Below are 24,413 nucleotides of genomic sequence, written 5' to 3' on the forward strand. Positions count from 1 at the left end.
CTGACAGTGGAAGATGGAGAAAACTTAAGTGTCCACCATCAAGACAATGATGTGGTAAATCACGGCGAGCTTTCGGCACTAAAGTTCCGGTGTTTCGGCGTGGTCCAAGGCCTTGTCCACAGTACTCTCCCACGAAAGGTGTCCTTGCACAAGAGACCAAACCTGCACATCAGGAGACCCCTCCACTCTATCTGAAAGGACCGGGTGAGTCTGGAGGGGGAGGACGTCTATGAAATACCCCTGAGTGAATAAAGCGAGCTGCAGAAAACATATAGTATGGTCTTATTTTTCAATAAAGCATATATATACACACACATATACATAGATTTCTCATATACGTGTATGTATGTATGTGTATATATATATGACATTGGCATAAAGGTCATGAAATATATTCACCACATTGTCAGCAGTTTTTACTCTCAGGAAAAAAGGGGAAGGGATGTAGGGGCCTTTCGGTACAACCACAGTTCTCTTTTCAGTATTTCAGTTACATATACATGGAATTTAAAAGTTTATTTAGTCCGAAGTAAAATGGACGATGCCTCCACAAGACAGAATGCTATACTGGTCATTAAAAATCATGCCATGGGAGACAGAATATTGTAGAAAAACGTGTAATAAGCCGAATGGAAAATGGAGGTCTCCACACAGTTAACAGGCACAGAGTGCTTGCTCGTTTTTATGACAGAGGTAATACACACTGATGAAAAGAACAGAAAAAAGATATTAAAGTGTTAATTATAATCTCTGAGTAGTGGAACTAGGATAGACACTTTTGCCCCCTTTTTCAGACTTTTATATTAAATACACATTATTTTTCATCTGAAAAAAGCATTTTTAGACGTCTAGTACCACACATAGAAAAAAATACACGAGTACTTACAGAAACAAATAACTAGGAGACACCGTAGCAACGTCACACATTGTAGAACGGGCGATCCTGAATAACACCACACAGTTACATAAGGACCCACAAAGTGAGAGCACCTGCTGTAACAGGGCGTGGCCCCCTTCTATTTGTCAGTTGTGTCTTCAGGGCTGAGGCAGTTCTCAGCACGGCCTGTGTCAGTGCTGGTGTCTGGATGGATGCCACTGAAGGTGAGGGCACCTGCAAGCCGAGAGGAAGAACAGAAATCATCCTCTGCTTTTTCTGTCTTGTTTCTTTGTTACTTTTAAAGAGAAGCGTAAATAAGATAAACTGAATCTTCCCTACTGAAATTTCAGTAATGAAACCGTTTTTAAAGTGTTCACAACTTATATTCTGCCTATGACTGTCTTTTCAACAAAGCATCATATTTATTAAATGTTAATTAACTCAGTTAATTAACTACCTGTTGAAACCTATTAAAGAACATGAAATGCACTATGTAAAACTACCACGCCTGTGGTGACTACCTTATTTGTCTTGACGGCAGTGCAGTCAGCCCCCACCATCCCGTGGCCCTGAGCTCCTGATGCTGGAAAGAGATCACGCTGCCGCCTCAGATGGAGAGAAAAGGTGAAAGCATTTTCTGAAATCTACAGCACTGATAAAACATGACTGACAAATCCCAGGTTCCTTTGACGCTATCATTTTCTGTTTCTGGCCAACACCCGTCAATGAGCAGAATCACCCTATTCCCGAGCCATGGGACTCACGTGGGAAGCAATTTTGGAGAAATTTCCAGGAATAGAATGTAACCAACTATACATAGAACTCTGAAAAAGAAAAGATGCAATACTCTGATTTTGGAAGACACCCAAAATATTCTCCTAAACATTAGTAGCTGGAAAGGCTGGGCTTCTCCTAAGCCACTTATTTATTTCACAGCCAGTGAGCATCTCCCACAAATCCTGCTTCACTGTGTATGCTGGGAGCCACAGGCATACTGCTGCTGTTGATCTTATCAGTCACAAGGCAGAGGAGTGTTTCTCACTCCTGCAACCCTCACACAGGCTCACCTCCTAACCTCACTGTCTGAACTTGACCCCATTTTCTCACCTGTTTATTTGGTATCTGTTCTTCTGTAAGCTGCTTGAAATGCTATTTGGAACAAGTCAGAAGAATGAGTGGGTAGATAAATGGACAGATGGACAACTGAGAGATTGGAAGACAAACAGAGAGACTCCAAGAAAAGGGGAACAAAGAAAATTTCCTATTGCAAAACCCTCTTCTAGTCAGGGAAGAAAACCACCACTGAGAAATGTGAAGAGGCAGGTAGCTTAGGACTGTTTCCTGGATTCCATGAAAAGTCACACCAAGAGATGAGAGGGTAGAACTATAAATAATAAAAGAAAAAGAACATGCATGCTTGAAAAATATATCTACACTATGTACTTTCTAAAGAATAGATTCAAATCAGCACGGCCCAATAACACAATCCTTGGGTATTTACAGAAGTGAGAACCCCATCTCCAAACCACAAGGCATCCCTTTGGAGCACTGAGAGTCTACACGGGGCAGTCATAAAGCTGTCACCGCAAAAGCTATGTGATCCTGCAAATAGGAGGAACGAGCAGCTGTGCTCGGGCTGCCCAGGCACTTCATTTACACCCCACAGCACCTCTACGGGTGGGGGACGCCTAGGGAGCCCAGTCTCTGCAGGACAGAAAACTAGTCCTGGAGAGGCTAAGCCGACCTACCAGTTCTCCATCTCACATGACTGGTCACTCCAGAGCAGGGCTTGAACTCGGACCCACGTTTTTAACCACAGTACTACCGAGCTTTATGTGCTTTTTATGTGTATAATACATTTGTTTCTGGCATGAAAGTGTATTTAATAAATGATTAGTTGTCTTGTCTATCTCATTAGCACAAAATCTTAATACTGTTGAATTTTACTCTTTTCCCCTGGAGAAAGGAACTGAAAGAGTGGTGGTCAGAATGAGGTGGGGCTCCATTCTTTATCTGTTACCTCATCTCATCCAAGTCCCCAAACAGGGAGAAGGAGCAAATGTTCTCTTCATCTTTTAAAGAGAGAGCTCCACTGATGGTGACTTACTCAACTCCAAAACCAAGTCTGGGGGAAGGGCACATGCAGCAACGAAAGCAGTATCACCTGTAGGAAGGCGAAAAGGGCTCAGGGGATGGCTCAGGGTTCAGCCTAATTTAATTTCAATCGATAAAAGAATAACACAATCTAAAAATACTAGCATGCAATGGATTTTCTCTTTCTTGATATCTAGCAAGTTTCCACAGCCCACATGTAACATTATCATGAAATAGTGAAAGGTAGAGTCCACAGACAAGGAAAATCAATGCCACAGGCAGGCTGAAACCCAGGCTGGAGGAAAGGAAGATAAAGGGCATAGTTAAGAAGAGGGGAAAGTCTGGGAAAAAGAAATCATCACAAGGACTCTCAAGCATCATCCAACAATCATAAAATCATTCATTCAAGACAGAGTTATTTAGGTCCTATTTTGTGCAAGATTTTACAGCGGGCAAAGAAAGACCGCAGCATAAATGGTGTCAGCAAGTGGCGGGGCTATAATACAATTCGAATCCCGGTACCTTGCACACTTGTCCTTAGTGTAAATGCAAAAAAATAAAGTAAAATAATACTATGTAAACTCTACGCAATCTTGAAAAAAAATAAATAAGACCTAAATAGCTGGACAGACATACCACGCAGATTCCTGGATCAGATGACAGCGCTCTTGGGATGGCAGTGCTCCCCAGAGCGATCCTTATACCCAACGTGTTCTCGATCACAATCCCAGCGGGCTCCTCTGCAGTAACTGACTAGCTGCTGCTACAATTCAAATGGGAATTCGAGGGTCTCAGTAATCAGAACGTACTTGAAAAAGAAGAACAAAGTGAGAGGACTTGTAATTCTCAATTTCAAACCTTACAACTGTATCTCCAGGTGAGATTAGGGGCCATTTTTAAGTTATTACTGTGTTTATCCTTATTTTCTAAATTCTGTACAATGAATATACCTGTTAGAATAAGAAAAATTTAAAGTAAGGTATCTTTTAAAGCATGCACAACGATTCATTCATTGGGAAGAAAATTATTTTAACTATAAAGAGGTAAGCAAATATCTAGTGAAAAAGGACAACTTAAAAACAAGTGTGCATTTACAATTTTCATAAATTGAAAACTGAAAAGCACAAACACATCAAGTTTCTAGGGAGACTGGTGAAATACATTAACAGTTATTTTCAAAAATTCTAATTGAACAATGAAAACTCAAAGGGAAAATCCTGATTGACAGCCAACTGCAAACACGTGGATAGCAAAGGCCTAGAAATCACAGTTCCTTTAAATCTGCTACTAACTCAAAATGAGAGGAGATTCCTCACTGAGGGGACAGTGGAATCCCTCGCATAAGACAGGATACACAGTACAAACGGCACAAGATACGGGGGTGATTTTCTTAGAAGAATTCTAAAGTTACAAAATTGCCAAAAAACTATATAAACACTGACAGACAGATTAAAACACACAGTCATGTATATTACATATAAACATATGAAGTCTGCTCCCATGTTGCATAGGAATACAATCATATTTGTTCAATAATGGGCACTGATTAATTTATCCCAGGTAGAATATTTCAACTAAAACAAATAATCAATATAACACTCATTTTGTCAAATCTACTTGATAAGTTACTCTGCTATGTAACCATATATCTAAGATATATCTAAAATCAGTGAAAAAGATCTTTGTATGGTATTTGAATTCTTCTCAAAATTCCAAGCTTAATTTTAAAATAGATCTGAGCAGTATTTCTATATTATCTTTTCCCTTGTGAAATGAACAACAGAGTCTGTTGTCAAAATTCTGTCCTACAATGATTCATGATCACTGTATCCTCAGAAAACTGCTAGACAGCAAGGCACGATCCAGACACTGTGACCAAACAAATGAAACACAAGGAAGAGAGTGACCCTATTCTGGAGAGCTTATATTATGTGCCAACACAGGGGTTTATATTTGATTGGTTTGATTGGGTAGCAAAATAAAATCAATCAAGTACTTTCTTCTTTGAGCATTCTGTAAGTCATGACTGTTTTTAGTTTCATGAGCAGGAAAGACTTAAGCATGACTTGATTAGGTCAACTAGCAACAATCATCACTGGAGAGTGAGTAATAAAGAAGTTAACTGACAGCAATGCTTCTGCCTACATGAGACCTAAAATAAATCTACACTGATATCTGAAAGGAAAATGAGGAGATGAGGTTCCCAATGAGAAAAGAAACTAACAAGGAATCAGAAAAGAAAGACATTTTCATTAACGATTCCAGGCAGTAGTGGAGCATGGTGGTGAAGAGCACAGATGCTGGGGACAAACATGAGGGTCTGAACTCCCACAGCACTTAGTAGCTGTGACACTGATATGTCAGTGAAATTCTCCGCATCTCAGTCTTCTATCCATAGACTGGGGACAACAACAGCACCCGTCTCCTAGAATGGTCCTACGAATTAAGTTATTTTATATATACAAGTTTAAATAAAATACCTCAGATTTTAAGTAATACCCCAAAAACTCAAGGAACAAAGAAAACAGAGATAATTTGGAGTTCATCAAAATTTAGAACTTTGCTTCAAAGGGCACCATCCAGAAAGTGAAAAAACAACAGAGAGGAGAAAATTTTTTCAAATCATTTATCTGATTAAGAATTTGTATCTCCAAATTAAAAGAAAAACAAACCTACAACTCAACAATAAAAAGGCAACTCAATTAAAAGAAGGATAAAGGATCCGAAAAGGTATTTTTCTAGGAAAATATACAAATGGCCAATAAGCACAATGAAACGATGTTCAATATCATTAGCTGTAATGGAAATCAAGTCAAAACCACTAGGAGAAACCGCTTCACACTCACTACAATGGGTTATAATCAAAAAAACTGTAAAAAGCACTAATGAGAACACAGAGGAAGCGGAGCACGCAGCCCTTTCTGGTGAGGACGTAACACAGCGTGGCCACTTTGGAAAACGTCCTGGCACGTCCTCAGAGATTTGAACATTTGGTTTATGAAAGACCCAGCATTTCTGCTCTCTGGTCACACACGTAAGAGAAGTGAAAACAAATGTCCACATAAAAACTTCTAAAGAAATATTCACGGCGCCATTACTCATCACAGCCAAAAAGCAGAAACAACACAAATGACTATCACCTGATGAATGGGTAAACAGTGGGGCCCATGTAGTCAGTAGAATATAATTCAGCAATAGCAAAGCATAGAGTACTGACCCAGGCCACAACGTGGACAAACATTGAAAACGTTACCCAGTGTGAAAGAAGTCAGTCACAATAGACGGTTCCATTTACATGAAATGACTCATTTTACATGAAATGTCCAGCACAGGTAAATCCACAGAGAGAGAAGAGTGGCTGCCTGGGGCTGGGGGAAGATGGGGAAGTTGGGAATGACTGCTTGTGCATGCTTGGGCTTCCTGTTGGGAGATGAAAATGTTCTAAGATTGACTGGGATGCACAATTCTGGGCATAGAGTAAAAACCACTGGTGAATTGTATTAAAACTGTTAAGGACAAAAGCACCTCGGGCCAGTACCTTCAAATAGTAAATGCAAATTGCTAACTTTTATTAGAGGAAGAAGAAACTGCCCTCAGCATGAAAGCAGGAGATCAGCAAATGGGGGTTAACTGAAATTGGACAAGAGCATTTCATTTGAAACAGTTGCTGAGTGTACACGAAATATTCAGAAATAGGAAAATCAGCTTGACATCACGAAGAAGCATTCTGCTTCAAATGCAGATCAAGGATTTGGCAATTCCAGCTGCTACAAATGACAGAGAAGAAACCTGGTTTTAAAAACAAGCACCAGAGCCAACAATGAGATGGTGGTGAGGAAAACAGGCGGCCAGATATCTGGAAAAGTTTTCTACAAATAATTACTTCACTGAAAATTAAAAAAAAAAAATGACAGTGATGCAATGCTGTGCTGGCCTCACGTGAATGGACTTCCTCCGGTTCTCGACAGTTCTGTAACCCCGAATGCGAGACTCAGGAGAATCAGCATGGCTCCTGGGAGTCCCCAAGTGACTGCCCACCAGCACGCTGACCACCATCACATCTGCCAGTGTTGTATTGTAGAGAAGAGATCAACTTCTAAAAAGCCCAGGAAATGTTGACAAGTGAAGAAAAGATTGCGGTCAGTCCTGGGACAGAGGCCCTGAGAGCAGAGGCCAGAAGGCTGCAGGTGAACTGGAGTGGCCCTGGGGCAGGAAAGGACCACGGAGGAGCAGATCTTAATCCTCTACTCTCACTCCCTCAGGTAGGAGAGATAAAGTCTGCATCCTTCTCACATGGAACTGTGGGTTCCGGCGGGCAGGAGTCTTACCTAAAGGGAATGATTACTCAAGACTCTGTGAGAAAAGCCGAGAAAGCGAGAGGTATTAGGGAGCCAACTCTACGAGCCTCTCAATTGCTCCCATATTTATTGTGTATAATCAAAGGAAAAATTCATTAACAGCTCTGTGATAGTAAGCAGGAACTTGGGGAAAGAAGGGATGAGACAGAGATTGTTGAATCCACAATGAGTAAAAAGGCTTAGTGTATCTTTAGGGAAGTCATGGGGTGAGGGGAATAAGGTACAGTTTTTAGATATGTGAATTACAAAGCAGACCACCAGACCAGCTGGGTCCTTGTTTTGGGGATAATAGACTATCTAACTGCACACTAACCCAGAGTTTATAGCTGAGGGCCAGGGTCATTGCTTTTCAATGAGCAGAGTGCTATCTAAAACCTCAATTATGAAAGCAAAGCATTGTCTCTGCTTTTTAAGGAAAGGAGAAAGGAGTGAGAATGCACAGGCACTTGCCTGCAAAGCAGATACTAAGCATATATTTTTCTTCTTAAATTTGACAGGCGGCTGGGGTCTGTTAAAATTTGTTAACATAATCATGGGCTCCCACATGGAACCATTATGGAGGACAACCTAGGGTGACAAATCCTGGCTCTGGGCCTTTTCCTGCCAACTTCAGCCACTCTAGCAGGGTCTAGTCACATCCCTGAATAACGATCCTACAGAACCACACGCACTCTTAATTCCTGGTGCTTGAAATTTAATTTTAGCTCTACACAACTTAAAGTTGAAAAGTTTCATAAGAAAAAGGTATTATATTCACTTTATATCTCATCATAGGACTGATTTTTCTGATTCCTCTAAGCTGCTTCTTCTTGGTAATGCACCTAATTCTGCAGGTGAATTCAGTACTTTCCTTTAGGCATAACTAGCCTGTTTGGTCTCGTTAACTTCTATTGGTCAAATACCGATACACTTCATTGATATCATTGTTCATCAATTTCAGCTGGGAGTAGAGGGAGTATCACTTTGTTCCTCAGCCAACCCTCAACTCTTTATCATCAGCAACTCAGGCCTCCGGAAAACAGAAAAAAAGCATTTGTTTCCCTTCTACACTTTCAAGAAACCCAACAGGATACATCAGCCTGGAGAAAGACTTCATCACAAATGTTAAAACAAAAATCTATAAACCTGAAGCAACTGCATCTCCGAATCATGACACACAATGACATGAGAGTATGGGTGTCAGGCACAAAGCATGCATGAGCCTGACCACCTCATTTCTATTTTTCAAAGGAATGAAGGTTTTCCTATTTTTTATTATCACTCTGTCATTGTTTCTGATTAAGCCAAAAACTAGTTTATGAAATAATTAAGCACTGCAACAAAAGATTTTTGTTGTATCAATGACAGAAGGCATTCAGAGGGGTTAGGAAAACCCACCTCTCTAAAAAATGCAAAATTTCCTCCCCTGTGAAGAACACATATACAAAATGCAACAGAGAATTCAGACTCTTGTGGAGAGGAGCAAAAGCCACAGAAACAAAGCAAAGTCATTACTATGAGTCAATTCAAAATTCACTGGACAATCATGTTCAATGCATTCAATGAAATTTAAGGGCACACTGCAAACCATTCACTTAATGATCTGCAGGCTAGAGGAAGAATTTCTCTCTTTAACAGACAACAGTAATCAATAGGGTGCCCCACCAAACAAGGACCAAAGAACAATCAGGTTTTTAACAGTTTTGATAAATCAGCATGTTCTAAAGATCAAAATCCAGAAATTTTAAACATTCATTCACACCACAATGAAACAAGCACTTAAAAAAACAAAAAAAAACCCGCAGAAACTAAGCACATAAATCATGTACCTGGATAAATGTGAACATCATGCACTGCTTGAAGAAAGAACAGGCTATAGCCTTTTACTTGAAAAAAAAAAACTACATTTAAAGTTAAATGCTAAAATACATTTCATCATTCATGTTGCCTTGAAAAATCTGAGGCACTTGTCTCTAATCAGAAAAGCAATTCTATGTAATAGTATGTTACAATTCAGTGTCAGTTTGCTTTAGAAGAAAAGAGAAAAGAAAAGCTACTGTTTCTCATATCCTGCATTAAGTGTGAAGTGCCTCCCTGCCTTTCTCCTCCCATTTTCTAAGCTCACGCTCCCCAACCCTTCTGAAACAAGTATTAGAATGACTTATTCCCACCAATATGCCAAATGACAAAAGAATATCAATTTATTTGTGTAAATATATGCCTACATCTTAAAGTAGAGGAGAAATATATCAGAAGTCTATATGGAACTTCTTTCTACCTTCCTGAAATCACACACACAAACGTTCACACAGACACAGACATATTCCCCCTGGATTACTGGGCACTTCACAAGCTTAGGACCTAAAACTTTTACAAGATAACTTTGTAGTTAGTTTAAAATACAAAACTGTCAGCTTTTGAAAGCCTAGATCATCTGCTAAACCATCCAAATATCAAAGAGACCCAATTAGCCTTCTCTGTAGAATATAATTTCCCATGATGGCAAAACAGACCATAAGAATTACTGGATCCAAGTCTCATGTTTATCACTAGCTATGATCGTTCTTCAGCACATTAACAGATTCACAATTGTATGTCCCAACAAAATTTATTCTTATTGAAATAGCATACGTGTTCAATTGCCTATACAGAGACTAGGTCCCATGATGGTGTTTAAGAGCTATTTTGTTTATTGCAATATTTATTTTTAAGTGCAGAGAAGGAGGGCGGGTGTTGCTCAGTTGAAGACCACCTGCTTAGCATGCACAATGTCCTGGCTTCAGTCCCCAGTACCTCCAAAAAAATAAATAAAAATAAGTGCATATTTAAAAATAAAAGTTAAGGTATAAAAAAATGCAGACTAAAATCACTGCAATCTAGGACCCACAATTACAATAAAAAACAAGTGTTTCTATCAAATATTGACTATATGCCAATCACAGACACAATCACAAATCACACCTGACAACCATCACGTGTGATTCTCAGCAACCCTACTAAGTAGACACGGATGAGGAACCCGGCTCTGCGGATGAGGAGACGGAGCTCGGAGGAGCCGGGGACACTGACCGTCCTGCTCCCCGTGACACCGCGTCAGCCCAGGGCAAGCGCTGACGGAGCTGCTCTGAGGGGACACCCAGCTGCATGGAACCTTGGGGCACTGACGGCTCCCAGAAAACACTAAAAATTGTTCAGTGAGAAACCAGCTCAAATATATTACACTGTGCCGCATCCTTTAAACAGGGAAAATGACTGAGACCTTTTTGATGCCTCCGTGTCCTTTCTGCCATCATCTGTTACTTGCCCTCACAGCACGACCAGTGATGAACTGGACCCCATACGAAGTGCACTCAGATGGCAAAGCTTTTAAAGCTGTTTTATGAAGTTTGTAAGACTCTGTCTATCCCTCACACGGGCGGTCAACCATCACTTCTCACCGGTGTGGACGTACAACCTTAAATCACTCCTTTCTACTTTTTAAAATCCCTTCATCTAATCCAGACTTTTCAACAGCAAAGTAGCAGCTCAACCACAGACACTGGACAGTTTTTCACCAAATGGATTCGGACAGCCCATCTGACTACCTGGAAGCCCTTTTCTTCTTTTAAACCCACTTCCAGGTACTTCATCAATTTATGATTGGTGGACTCGGCCTCTGACTGGCCTACTCAGAGAGCTCCCAACCTCACATCCGGGTGTGGGAGCGGGCCCTGCTGTTGGGCGAAATCAGTGAGGAAGGCAGAAATCCTCCAGCCAGGTCTGCACGGCTAAATTTGCCACAACGTGCTCAGAAATTATACCGTCAGCACCCCTGGGCTCCGATGGAGTGGTTTCACATTAACCAAACTTATGACACACTGATGCAAGAAAACCAGAAACTTAACTTATTAATGTAACAGAAGACGTGAATCTATGAACCAGACTGAAATATTAGAGTTCAACCATGAGTACATTTTCTCCTCCATGGCCCAATCACGGGCAGGGAGTCACATGGCAAGCATGGATAGAAACAGAGCAGGAAGGGTTTCTAGATTAACTCAATGGACAAAATTTCTGTTATACGAACAGATCTACTGCCCAGAAGACAAAGAATGCCAATCACGGTGCACTCTCCGTGGACAGTCGCCGAGACACGACTATGAGCACCTGTGTAACTCTCCTTTCCCTGTCCTTTCTGGGCTAACTGATGCACAGTGGTATAAAGATTCAGGGATGCTGATAACAATAAACACCCAAAGCCCATCTCTGGGAGTCTCAAAACAAGACAACCAGGGTTTAAATACCAGCTCTGCCACTTACTAGTTCTGTGATTTTGCCAACTTACTTACCCTCTGTGTGCCTCAATTTCCACACTGTAAAACTGGGATAACAATCAAACCTTCCTTACTCGCTTGTTGAGAAGATTGAAGAATTCATTTCTGTAAAATTCTCAGAAAAGAATGTAGCACATTTTGGGTGTTCAACAAATGTCAACTTAATAGGAAAGTGATTTACAAGTCTCTTTTCTAATCATCTTATGTGTTTACTGGCTAGTCTAAGTCCTTAAAAAAAATCCTTATTTCTCCTTTTATAAACTCTTGGGTAGCACATTTCTCTTCCATCCCACCACCTGGTTAAACCGAGGAAGGGGATGCCTCCTAACCACTCCTCTGGGCCATGGAGAGTGCTTCTCCCTTCACAACCCTGGCCCCTGGCCCACAATTAGCCCTCCTCACACTAACAGAGTGAGGTGTGAGTCCGGGGAGACAAGCAGGGCATTTGAAACCCTTCCTTTCACTCCAGTGTTGATCACCATTGGGAAGCACCTGGGATGCTCACCTCCATGGCAGGTCAGCCCTGTGCATGAAGGGGCAGGTCCCCTCAAGGGAAGGCTCGCTGTGGCCCAGAGCTACATGGGACAGTGTGAGTCTCCACTTCTGGGACACAATATCATGACACGCATTTTTCCACAGCCCTGAAGTTCATGGAGAACGTGGCTTCATCAGTAACAAAGAAGACATTTATCGCCTGTCTACCCTTTTCTTTCATCTCTCAGTTGGCTGCTGGAAACAACATGTGTATAAGTATTGCATCCCCTTAAGCCCCAACATATATGAAGTAACAAATAATTCTGTGGCTTAACGTTGGTTCAGGGCGACTGTGTAACAGTTCTTACTCTGCTGATGCTTAATTATGGGTTTGGGAACTATGGAACCTCCTCAAGTATCTCTCATCATAAAACCATCTTTTCTTATTTTCCTGTTTCTTAGTAATTGCCAAAGACTCTCAAATGATGGCTTCACACAAAACAGCAGCTAAAGTTTTTGAGCCCTCTTGACATACCCACTGTGGTAAACATTTTACATAATTTCTAATTCTCATAATTCTACGAAGCAGATACGAATGTCCCCATGTCACAGATGAGGGAAAAACTCAAAACGAACTGACTCAGGTTCAAGTGGCTCAGTGGCAGCGCGTGCACGCAAACCCAAGTCAAATCACTACACCCCTTCGTATATGTACCAAATCTCCTACCACCAATTAACACACAGCGGCGGAGTCAGTACTCAGGGAACTCAATACGCTTTTCAGCTTTAAGGTGCTCCAGAGGCCGCTTCTAGCTGTTTTATAAAATCCCGGCTCACTGGTTTCTAACACTGGAAGAAAAGTTCGATTTTGTCACTGTTTGCACAGCAAGTCTGAAATGTTCACAACGAGATGATAGAATAAAACTAAAATATAAGCAGAATAATTTTTCCAGGTAGACAGACATAATGGACATTGGGCTATTCTGAAGCATTAAGCAAAGAAATTAAAATAACGTTGTTTAAGCCTTCCGTTACAAACAGGAAAGTTAAGACTGTAAGAAGGTGCAACAGCGCCACCTATGGGTAAAAAGACCTTCCAGGTTGCTGGGAAACATGCAGCACAAAAATTGCCTGTAGGATCAGAAACGGAAATCAGATAACTAAATGCTTATGTAGCACATACTGCACTTTACTTTGGGGGAAGGGAGGGGTATTCAGTATTTAATCTGATATTGATAGTACTCCTGAATATAAACAGAAGACATAGGCTCATGGCAACTCATCTTAGAAGAGGAAAGAATCCGGTCCAGCCACTTCATTTTACAGGAGTGGAAACTGAGACATGGGATCTGTCCCCCTGGCAATCAGCAGCAAAGCTCTCCTAGGCCTCATCTCTTGCACTGTAGCAAAAGCACTGTACTAGGCACTATATTCATAAAAGTCACGTTTGTATTTTTCCAACAGTAGGTTATCTAAGTATATTGCAAAATACTTCTCAAAGAGCCAGGAAATCGTACAACCTTGTTGAAATACAAAAACATTTATTTACATAATAAAACAACATGAGCTTTATTCTCTCTATTAAAAAAGTGACATGTCAAATCAATGTTTTGATGTTTTAAACCTGTTAAGAGTGCAGAAAAAATCAAAATTTTCTTTAATCACAAAGAGAGAAGCTTATTCCCTGAAAATGATCAATGTGGATTTTACTTATCTTAATGGATCTGGTCAGAATCCCATGAATTTAAATTTCTGAGTGGATGGTTACACGGCAACATGAATTCTGAGTTGTAACAATACATATTCTGTGTAATTAATCTTCAAGGTCGTCTGCTTAAGGCAATTTACCTAGTCCCTGTCTCACTAGAATTATACAGATTTCATTAAAATATCATACTGCCCTAAAAAGTAATAAATCCTTGTTACTTTATACCATATTCAAATATATCATATATATACATATTGAATATGCATCAGAAATAAGCAACACTCTTTAGTATTCAGAGTTGATCATTCTAAAATATCTGTCATTGTGACAGTACATTTTTATTAAGCACCTCTTCAGTTCTTTGTATACAAGGCATCTAACTCTCACAGTCAGACAAGGTAAACAATATTACTCAAATTTCACAAATGAGGAAATGTACTTAAGCCATGATAACAACTTACATATTCATCAACAGGAAAGAAAAGAGTCAAGATTTTACTTAGATTGCTCACTGACAATCTTTTCTTCCATATTAAGACTGCCGTGCAGGGCTGGGGCGGATATTGGCAGGAATCACGGTTAGGGAGTCACCTGAGAAGACTCCCCACTGCAAGCAGCTCAGCCACTTCTCCTCCCTCATCCTGTATTGTTAGAGCCATGTTTCTAGGTTACTCTAATTTCAAGTAATAGCACTTTAACTGCACATCTGATCATCTACATCAGACCACCTTACATCCAAGCCACAGAAAATCATTCACTGACTGTACCAGCACCAAGACATAATGGTGATGGATTAGGGAGCCCTGCAGCATCCCAGCCTGCAGGCACAAACCCACATGTGCCCTGGTGATGTTCAAAAAATAAAATGCATGGAAATATCTCACTGCTGGTACACATCTGCCCTCAAATTCCCCCAAAATCATGCTGGCAAAGCACTACTTAACCCTCTCACTACAAAAAAAAAAAAGCTAAGAAGGCAAATTTAGGCTCTTCCATTGAAAACCAGCAACCACCACTGCCAGTAACTGAGCTGGAATGCTCCTGACTTCAAAAACCACTGCACAGTTACCTTTCAAACGTGAAAGTCATATATGTATTCCACATAGATGATATTACAGTAGGATTTTTCTTTTCAAAATTTCCAGTTGCAACATTAGCACAAGAAACTTTATGTTTCAGGTTTAAAAAAATTAATTATCCTCCACTTTCTTAATTTTGAACCTATTATTATTTTATAAAAGTAGCTATGCTGCTTATTGTAAACCAACTTTTTGATTTCTGCAAAAAAGACCTTTATGACCTCACTATTTCAGAGCAAACTTTAATGATGTTTTGAGAGGTGGGGCCTGGGGCGCTCACTAACAGCTTTTTAAATACTGACAAGGATGTGCTATTAAGTAATGCAAAGACCCTAAATCCACTTTAACTCAGAAAGCAAAGAAACTACACCAAAGAATTACTTTAACATTTTTATACATTCCTATTCTTTTGAATATTAAAGGTCTTAAAAGATATGATTTATTTTGAGAAAGACAACAGCTGTATTAAATTTCCTCTCACCAATAAAGCAATCTTAATGAAGAATAAAAACCCCTATGGAAATCGAAATGACGGGATGTTTCTTGCTAAGTGAACATGCAGATCTCAACACAAGCTTAAATCCTATCAGATCTCACTTGAACGAGCTCAACTAACTCCTGGGCTACCCTGGAACTTAGCTCTTCTGTTCCAAAGTTAGCTGAGCTAGGATCATCACACAAGGCAGAGAAGGAGAGAAAAGGAAAGTCCAGCTGGCGGCCTCCATCTGTTTTCTTCCAGCCACAAGGTGCCGCTAGAGCGACCCCGCTATCAAGCCCTCCCCATAAGGAAATTCGGCTTCCACACTGCCCCTGCCGTCCTCAAGCAATCCCGACGCCCCTCTCCCAGCCTGTGAATGGTCTTCTAATGACCCCCCAGTTGGCGGCATCCTTCCCCTCTTCCCCGCTATACACACACACACACACACACACACACACACAGAGCCACGGCAGCTTTCCCAAATCACAAATTTGATTACATCACCCCCACTTCAAACCCTTCAGAGGCTCCCTGGTGGAATTCTAGCCCCACCCCAGACACTGCTTGCCCAGCCTCACCTCAGTACCCAGGTCCCCAGTGAACAAAGTGGCCCCCTGACCTGCTCCTACTTGCCACTTGCCTCCAGGCTCATTTTGACTGTTTCCCAAGGAAGCCTTCCGTCCCTCCAACCTCCCAAATTTTTTCCTCTGTTCCTAGAACATTCTAGGGTAATTCAACTTCTGACAATGTAAGCTCACAAGAACCAAATACATTTTGCTTAATAATGTGGCTGAAACTTTTCTCCCCTTGACACTCAGAAGTGCGCGTGTTATGAATAAATGAATGATGGGATGGGTCTCAAAGGGACAGACATACCTGCTCTCTCTCGTCCCGACCCTTCTGTCTGTACAATATCAGAAGCAAAACCAGAAGTACCTTTCCTGGCGGTCACTTACTGATGACGCTCTTCACTGCCTACTGTGTCAGTTCTAGTAAAACCCAACCTCTTCCAAAGCCCTCCACTCCATACACTCTCCAGTGTCCTCCCCAGCAGGGGCACCCTCCACCCTGGATCACACAGGGCACTCTCCACGGGTCCCCACACAAAAAGCCTCCAGGCCTCTGCCCGGGCTGCACCTGCCACCTGAGCCACATTCTTGACTCCTTCTCCTGGCTGACACTTACTCTGTCCTCACAACTGAATGTAGGGCCCATTTCTTCAAGGAAGTCCTCTCAGATAATGTCCTTTAGGTCTTCGCTGGGCTCCATCTATAGCAGCAGTACATGGTGACCAACTGGTTGTTTGCCCACTCCTTTGAGACCACGAAATCTTGGGGGCCACGTGGGAAAGAGTGAGAGATTAAAAGAGGGGTGGGGGAAGCAAAAAGCAAAAATCACAGTCCAAGTCCCAAATTCAAGGATACTTTCTCAGAAAAAAGTATAAACCATTTCACACGTGTGCAATTTGGCTACTATTTTTGTGGCTTGTGGACAGCAAGAGCTTGGTGTTCTAGTCCAAAGCCCAGATTACATGCAAAAAAATGTATATATTCATATCCAAAGGAAACCAGAGCTGCTCAAAAACAGTTTGCAGTTAGAACTGAAAGGAATTTTGATAAAGGCAAACTCTCTCTCTCCCTTCTTTCATTTCTGGCATCCTATAATTTTAGAAGCATTTGCGTGACTAAGAGATGGCTACAGCCTGTGATTATGCACTGGAGTGTTTGAGGCTGAGGAAGCCCATATTATATTCACGGTGTACATGCAATCACACCTACACACTGATAGGTGCCGTGGTGGTGGAGCTGATGTTACAAAGCAGACAACCTTATTCTGTAAGAGAACTCTAAATAGAAAGGAAGAAATGCAATGTTGTGTACTCAATTTCATTTGTTATATGGGCCATTGACTGATAGTATACCTTGACTAATGAAACCCAAAAATAAATTGTCAACGTCGATTTTCTTCACCTGACCGTTTTATGCTAACTTTGGATATCAAACCCTCACTCCATAAGTAAACCTCAGGCCTACGCTGCAGCACAGTTACATCCCGCGGAAGATAGCCGAACAAGGGAGAACTGGAGAGTTTCCCTTCAGAAGCTGCTAAGTGTGGTTTTGCACCTGCACGTCATTTGTAATCAAGTAATCAACAAAGACGTAAGATTTAACAACTGTGGGGCGAAAAGCACTGCGGTGCTTCAGAACCATCAAAGAACGCTGAGTTTTGTGAAACAGTCCTGAGGCACTTAAATCATACTTTTTCTGAAAGGCTCCAAAACTGACCCACTTCACCATTCCAGGTATAACAGGGAAGTACTGGAAACAGTAGAGAGAACATGCTCTTGAAGTCTGACAAGGCCCTGCTTGAATCCTGCTACAGCATTTACTAGCCGCTAAAGGAACCAATTCCTTAACCCCTCTGAGAAGGCTTCCCAATCTTCAAAAGGGGGCTGCCACCGCCAACCTGGGAGGCATGGGTGTGAATGCAACATGCAAGTAGGTCGGCCGACTAGTACCTGACATTGGGCCTGGCTAGTTTCCCTCCGCTGCCCTTCTCCCCCTTTAAACATGCACTGTTCCCCCAGTAAGGATCAAGCCCCAGGAACAGACTGCCCATATCATCTGTGTATCTCCGGATACATGCCTTACCCTTAGGAGGCCAGAGAAACAACTGCCCTCTCCCAAGTCACTATCAATGTTCTTAAGAGTCTGGGTATTTTTAACTCTATTTTGCAGGGAGACTATTCCAGAACTGTCCAAACACCATTCTCCAGGTTGGCTCCCCTCCCAGCGCCCATCCTTTCTCACCTCAGATACTCTGTATGATTGCCTTCTGTTCATGGGAAAGTGAGTCCGGTAGGTTGGGGACTCCCCAGGCCTCCCTCCCTCCCTCACAGGTGAGTGTGACTACCTTCTCCCCACTTCCCACTCCAACTCAAGCTTCAAAAAATTCTACCCTCCGGCACCCTGCAGACTCTGCATCTTCCCAAGACACACACGTGGCTATGACCCTCCCTTCAGATTTCTTCCTGGCTGGCCCTGCACACCGCCCGGCCCCTTAAGGATAAATGGCATTATTCGAAAAATCCCAAACGCCGCTGACTGACACACCAAAGCTGCATGGTCTGGGATTTCCTCCAAACCAGGCACAGCCCTGCCCCCCCAGCCAATGTCTGCACCTCTCGAGATGATCTAATTCACATGCAAGGCTGTGAACACCAGCTAAGAATGACGACTCCCAACGTGTATCTATAGTCCGGCTCCTTCAGGTGAGCCCCAGGGTCACATACCAGAGTGCCTCTTTGAAGTCCTAACTTGGATGACAAATGGCATCTTAAAAATGCCTCATGTCCACTATTTACTCTGGAATTCGATTCCTGGCAGGTACCTCCCAGGCTCCCCATTTTAGTAACAGTCCCAGCACCCACCTATGTGTTTGAGGTCACATTCAATTTCCACTGTTCCCTCCCACAATCCCTGCCCCGGAATCAGTCCTATTATTTCTGTCACTAAGCCCATCTCAAGTCTGGTTCTGCAGGCACCATGGCTGTAACCCCACAAGCTCACAGCATGGTGCACTGAGTCACAGTCCTCTGTAGGTTGCTCCCTGGAGGGGGAGGCATCTTCTGGCATGGGTCACCTCAGAAGGCACTGGATTCTCACAATGGAGGCCCAGGAGAAGGGACTCAAATTACTCCCGTGGTCTGAACTTTGAAAGGCCCGAGGTCTGGGGGAGCTCCTAATTAGCAGACACACTTTCCAGTGAGCAGATGAGGCTGGAGGATCCCAGGCAAGGCTGTTCTCACTCCGACATCTGGGCTCTCGGGAGCCACGGGAAAGGCCTTTTTCCAGGGCACAGCTCAGCCATCACAAATCCCAGCCTGCATTTGCCAAGCCGGACAGCCTAGACTCCTACTTGCGACACTTATTTCAGTTCTGTTCCCCACCCAGAATGTGATAGATTCATTCAGATATTCTGGCCTGTCTCAATCGAGACAAATTTAGTGAAAAATGTAGTGTCCACATTTGGACCAGAGCATGAAAGGACAAACATGGCCTCATGGTCAGCATGATGGTGGTAGCCAAACCCTCCCACCGGGTGAGATGAACCAGGGTGGGGGTGAGAATCCAAGGTCCTAGGTCTGCCAAAGCATCTTCCTTCACGGCTGACTGAGGTGTCGGAGACTCACTACCGCAAACCTACGACAAGGCCGTCAGTGGTGGACGTCAGCTGCAACAGACACGGAGTCAGCTATTTACTGCCACCATGGGTTACAAGTAAAGGCCGCGGCAGGGAGGCCTGCACGGCTGCTGAGGCAAACCACAGACCCGGCTCTGAATGCCCACTGGCTGAAGCAGACAGGAAGTTACGGTCCCCTTTAGCGGTCCCTGTGTCCACGAGATCCAGGTGAGCCAGTTACTGAGGAGAAGGCCATGTTATCCTGATATTCAGAAAAACCAGCCTCGTAAAGGGAACAAAAGAGTGGCATGGATTTTAGACCCACTTCTGCCCCTTTATGAAGGCAAAGCAAAGTAAATGGCACGGGGAATTTGAATGCAAAAACAAAACAAAACAAAACAAAACAAAACGGTGAATGTTTCCTCCAACAGCGTCCCCTGCAGCAGCTCACCCCAGAGCAGGCCACTTTCTCACCAGTGACTGCCGGTCAGGAAGCGCCGTCACGCATGTCACACAGCGACAGCCAAGAACGGCGTGCCGAGCACGTTTGTGTAAAAGCAGGAATCGAGAAAGATCCTGCAGAATTTGACTTTACAAGGTTAAATACTCCATGAAAATAATCCCTCAGCAGCAGCCCAAATCAATTCGCATCTTACTTCTTCAAAACAATCAAACAAATTTAATAAAGGCATATTTGTCACCAAATATAAGGAGGACCAAACAGGTTCCTCAAAGCACGGATTTTAACAGGTATCAAACACCAGTGGGTGATGTAGTAACAAAGCAAATATTCCAAAAAATTAGAAATAAAAAAGATGACTAGGATAATACAGGGATCAAGACAGCTGTTAAGTTTTTGGTTTTTAAAGCGATGGAGACAGTACGGAGGGCGATCTGGCTATTTCAAATTCAGGGTGTGCACAGCCCACATTTTCAGACGCAACAAGATGCTAACGTGGCAGTACAAGAGAAAAAGGAATAAAGAAAAAGGAAAAGAGGAACAAGAGAAAATTAGAAAAACACAAGAACAAAAATGATTTTGACAGCATGTACAAGAATTTACGTGAGTGTGTGAGGCCAGGGACGCGGGAACGGTGAGAACCACCCTCACCTCCTGATCCAGGGAAGACAGGGGCCTGAGGGGAGCGACGCTGCCAGGGTACCCCAATGTGGTTAGCGCCCCTAACCAAAACTCCACCTACATGCGTCTAGGAAGCTTTTGAGCTATAAACTGTGGTCGCATTTCAGGCTGGACAATTTTACTCACTTCCAACAAGAGTAGCAGGAGAGAATTAGGCTCTGCTCCTGCACCAAAGCATTGTTTAAAAAATTAATGACTGTGGAATTGTAAAAGCAACAATGGAGTAAAAGTGACTGGAAGAGAACGTGCTTGACCCTAGCTCACTGGCCGCGATATCTCACTGACTTTCAGATGCTGGCTGAGCCCTTATGGTACCAGAACCGACAGACCCACCAGGAGGGAGGTTTAATGCGCTGCTGTATTTTCATGCCGAGGGCCATGGCTGGTACACGAGGTTCTGGGTAAACAATGGTGACAGTGTCTTCCACTATGGGCTAAGCACACATCCAGCTACTCCGCCAAATCCCAAGGGCAAACTTCAAAAGGCAAAAACAAGCTGGCATTCTCTGGTGGCTCTGCAGACTCAGAGCCAAGTAATTGGTGAGAAAAATGTCACCAGTGCCTCCTATGACAAAAGAGGCACTGGCGTGGGCCTGGGGCAGGGCTCCAGGCTTCCACTGCTCACCTACCAGTCTGTGCAGGGTGAGAAGGTGGTCCCTGCTTATGTTGCACCGATGCACCTACCTTGACTGACGCCTGGGGGCTCAGCAGGTGGTGACAAGTGAGGTGAACGGAGCCAGCCTCGGTGTAGCACAGTGCTGGCAGCTATGCCCACAACAGTGTCCAGGCTCCTAAACCTGACACTTCATCTCCAAGGAGCAGAAGGGGAGTGCGGGCATGTAGATCACAGGGCCCCGTGGGACAAGTACAGTTCATGGCCACGACATTACTTGCCCCTTCCTTAAGCCATAGAGGTATGTTCGGGAGGAACAGAAAATTCATCCAGAGCCCGCTAGGCACCTCACGCAGGTGGGACTTGGGTCCCCTGTTCCTATAACTCACAGGGCTGGTCTGGACATTCTTTTTATCAATTCTCTGGCATCTTCTCCTCCAACTTACCAACAACCAGAAAGTAGAATCTGAGATTAGTAAAGTTCAAGAATCACAGAGCACCGCCCCACAGCGGGCCCGGCAGCACGTGCCAGGTCCTCCGACCGACACCTGTAGGACCACCATGAGCGCTCTCCAGACTCATGGCCCAAGTCCACAGGCCAGGACGACACAGATTCCCTCACTCTCCCCAGCAAACAGGGACCACCTCTCGGCAAAGGCATCTCACCATCCTCTGCACGAGGAACAGCACGATAGATACACGGGGAAACAGAGAAGAAGGTGGGGGGTAGGCAGCTCAGAAGAGCTCGTCTGCACTTTCGAGGCAAAGTGGGGCCCTTGACTTAATCACAGGGACAAGGTGAGAATGAACATTTATCTGCTCTTTCCCATACTCCGTGATACGCTTTTCCCTGCATAAGGAGTTCATTCGGAAGTCCTTGGCGGTGTTTCTGATGTCCTAACATGGCATGCTGGCTGTCAGGCAGGAAGAGAGGGCCTGAGCCAAATAGGTGCTGGGCCTGGAAGGCAGGAGACACCGGCTCCAGCCCCAGCTCAACCAGCGCCTCTTTCTGCCTCTCGGGATTCGGCATCTCATCTATAAACAAAGGGATGAGACTGTCTCAGGACAGGCTGCCCAACAGAAATGAAATGAGAGCCATGTAAAGAAAGTCTCCCAGTTGCCACATTTAAAATGGTAAACAAAGAAACAAACTATCAAACAAAAACAAATACTAGAAACTAATTTTAAGAACAGATCTTACTTAATCTACTGCATGTAAAATACTATCATTTTGACATGTAATCAATATAGGAAGTAACAAGATAGTTTATATTCTTTTACTAGACAAACCTCAGCGTCTAATATGTATTTGACCTACAGCACATCTCAACACAGACCAGCCTCCTCCCCAGTGCTCCTAGCATCAGTGGCTGTGGCTACTCTATTGGACAGTGACTCAAGGGGTCCCACCATGGTCCTGGCTGAAAAGCGGGAGGAAGTGTCCACATTAACCCTAAAAGGATCTCTCTGAAACAGAGGCAGATTCACTTTTAAATGTCTGTAAACCGGCGGGTTTCACCTCCCTCCACCTTAGCTACAACACAGTCCTCTTCCTTGCTGATCCCTTTCTGGATGTAGGGAAGAAACCCGGAACACAGCCAGGGTGGACTGGCCTCCAGGGAAACTTACCTGCTGTCTGTGTCCAGTCCCATGATGTCCTCCTTCTCAAACGGGATGCAGCGGAGGGTGATCTTGTTCCCAGAATTGTTGGGGGCTGCATCCAGCCACTTGGACATGGGCAAGATGAAGAATGACTCAGTGAAGTCCTCAATCCTCTTCTCCACCACCCTGCAGTCCTCTTAGATTAAAGGACACGTCGCTGCCCGGCTGCTCGGCTACCACCCCATGCACCACAAAGACAAAGAGCTGAGAGTCATTAAGCGTGGTGCCATACAGCTCCTCTGCACATGAAGCTTCTAGGAGGCCTTGGCAGAGAGGAAGTCAGTAATGGTGACAGGGCCCACGAACTTGCGGTGGCTCTGGAAGCTGCTCCACCCACTCTCGGGTGCATATTGGTGCCTGTAGTGGATACAGTGTGCCCACTGGAAGCCGCACGGGCTGATCTGGCTCACTTTTGAGGTTCGCTTATAGATGCAAAAGAAATTCTCCTCTGAGATGATCCCCTCTGAGATGATGGTTGGACCACAACGGGAAGAGTCTCATAGTCTTCAGCACACTGCACGTAGTCAGGGATGCTCATGTTGCAGGCCCTGTGGAGAGGGGAGAGGAGATCGAGGTACATACTGTGCTGTGGGCTGCGGGAGCATTTGGGATGCAGTGATCTGGTGTGTACCAGCCAGAAGGCAAGGGAAGCCAAAGCAAATCCGGGGGTACAGTTTGTCCTCAGCGTCTGCACATAGCTCGGATCACATTACCCAGCTTTTGGTCTATGCTTCCTGCCCCTGCAGAGAAGGGTCATTTCTTGATTTCTGTTTCCAAGCACCTAGCAAGGTCCTGAAGAGAAGTCACTGCACAAAAATGCTGAATAAAGAAATGAACAAAGGAACAGCTTTCCCCAACCCCCTTCAGCAGAATATAAAGAAAAGGACCACAGTAGGATCAAAAGATCTGGATTTCTATCCAATTTATTTGAACTCCTAAGCTGCAGAATAATGGATGAGGAAACTTACCTTGGGGAGGACTGTACAGTTCAGTGGTAGAGCACGAGCTTATCATGTACGAGATCCTGGGGTCAAACCCCAGTACCTTATTTTAAATAATGAAACAAATAAATAAACTTAATTACCTTCCTCAAAAAATATTTTTAATTCAAAATTAAAAAAACATCTTGCAATTGACACAACATTGTACACTTGACTATAATTCAATTAAAAACAAAATCCTTGCCTTACAAGAATATATCTGGATTACGGATGTTTGCAAATGTAAAATGCCTAGGGTAACACCTGCATAAAAAGGGTGGAATGTACAAATTTACTATTGCTCCTTTATGAGCTATATTTCCTTTGGGGGTTTATAACGTCTCAGAGCTAATTTTCTCAGATTAAAAAAAAGAAAACATTACCTGTTTCACCATACTGTTGAAGAATCAGATAACCCTATGAAAGCATCTGACCCACAGAGGTTACTAAATAAATGTCTGTTGAATGAATGACT

General features: G+C 43.3%; 2 long non-coding RNA genes across 2 annotated transcripts in view; both read right to left on the reverse strand.

Annotated features, from left to right (window-relative positions):
• Positions 1–24,413, reverse strand: part of LOC140693117 (uncharacterized) — a 65,954-nt gene that overhangs the window by 25,193 nt on the left and 16,348 nt on the right. The window lies entirely within an intron of this gene.
• LOC140693121 (uncharacterized) lies at positions 1,399–23,178 on the reverse strand. The gene is made up of 3 exons (XR_012068795.1): positions 22,926–23,178; positions 3,608–3,779; positions 1,399–1,483 (listed from the first exon to the last, which is right to left on the reverse strand). It is a non-coding gene; the product is annotated as an uncharacterized lncRNA (long non-coding RNA).

The sequence above is a fragment of the Vicugna pacos genome, unplaced genomic scaffold, assembly GCF_048564905.1.
Source record: "Vicugna pacos unplaced genomic scaffold, VicPac4 scaffold_19, whole genome shotgun sequence".
NCBI classification, from domain to species: Eukaryota; Metazoa; Chordata; class Mammalia; order Artiodactyla; family Camelidae; genus Vicugna; species Vicugna pacos.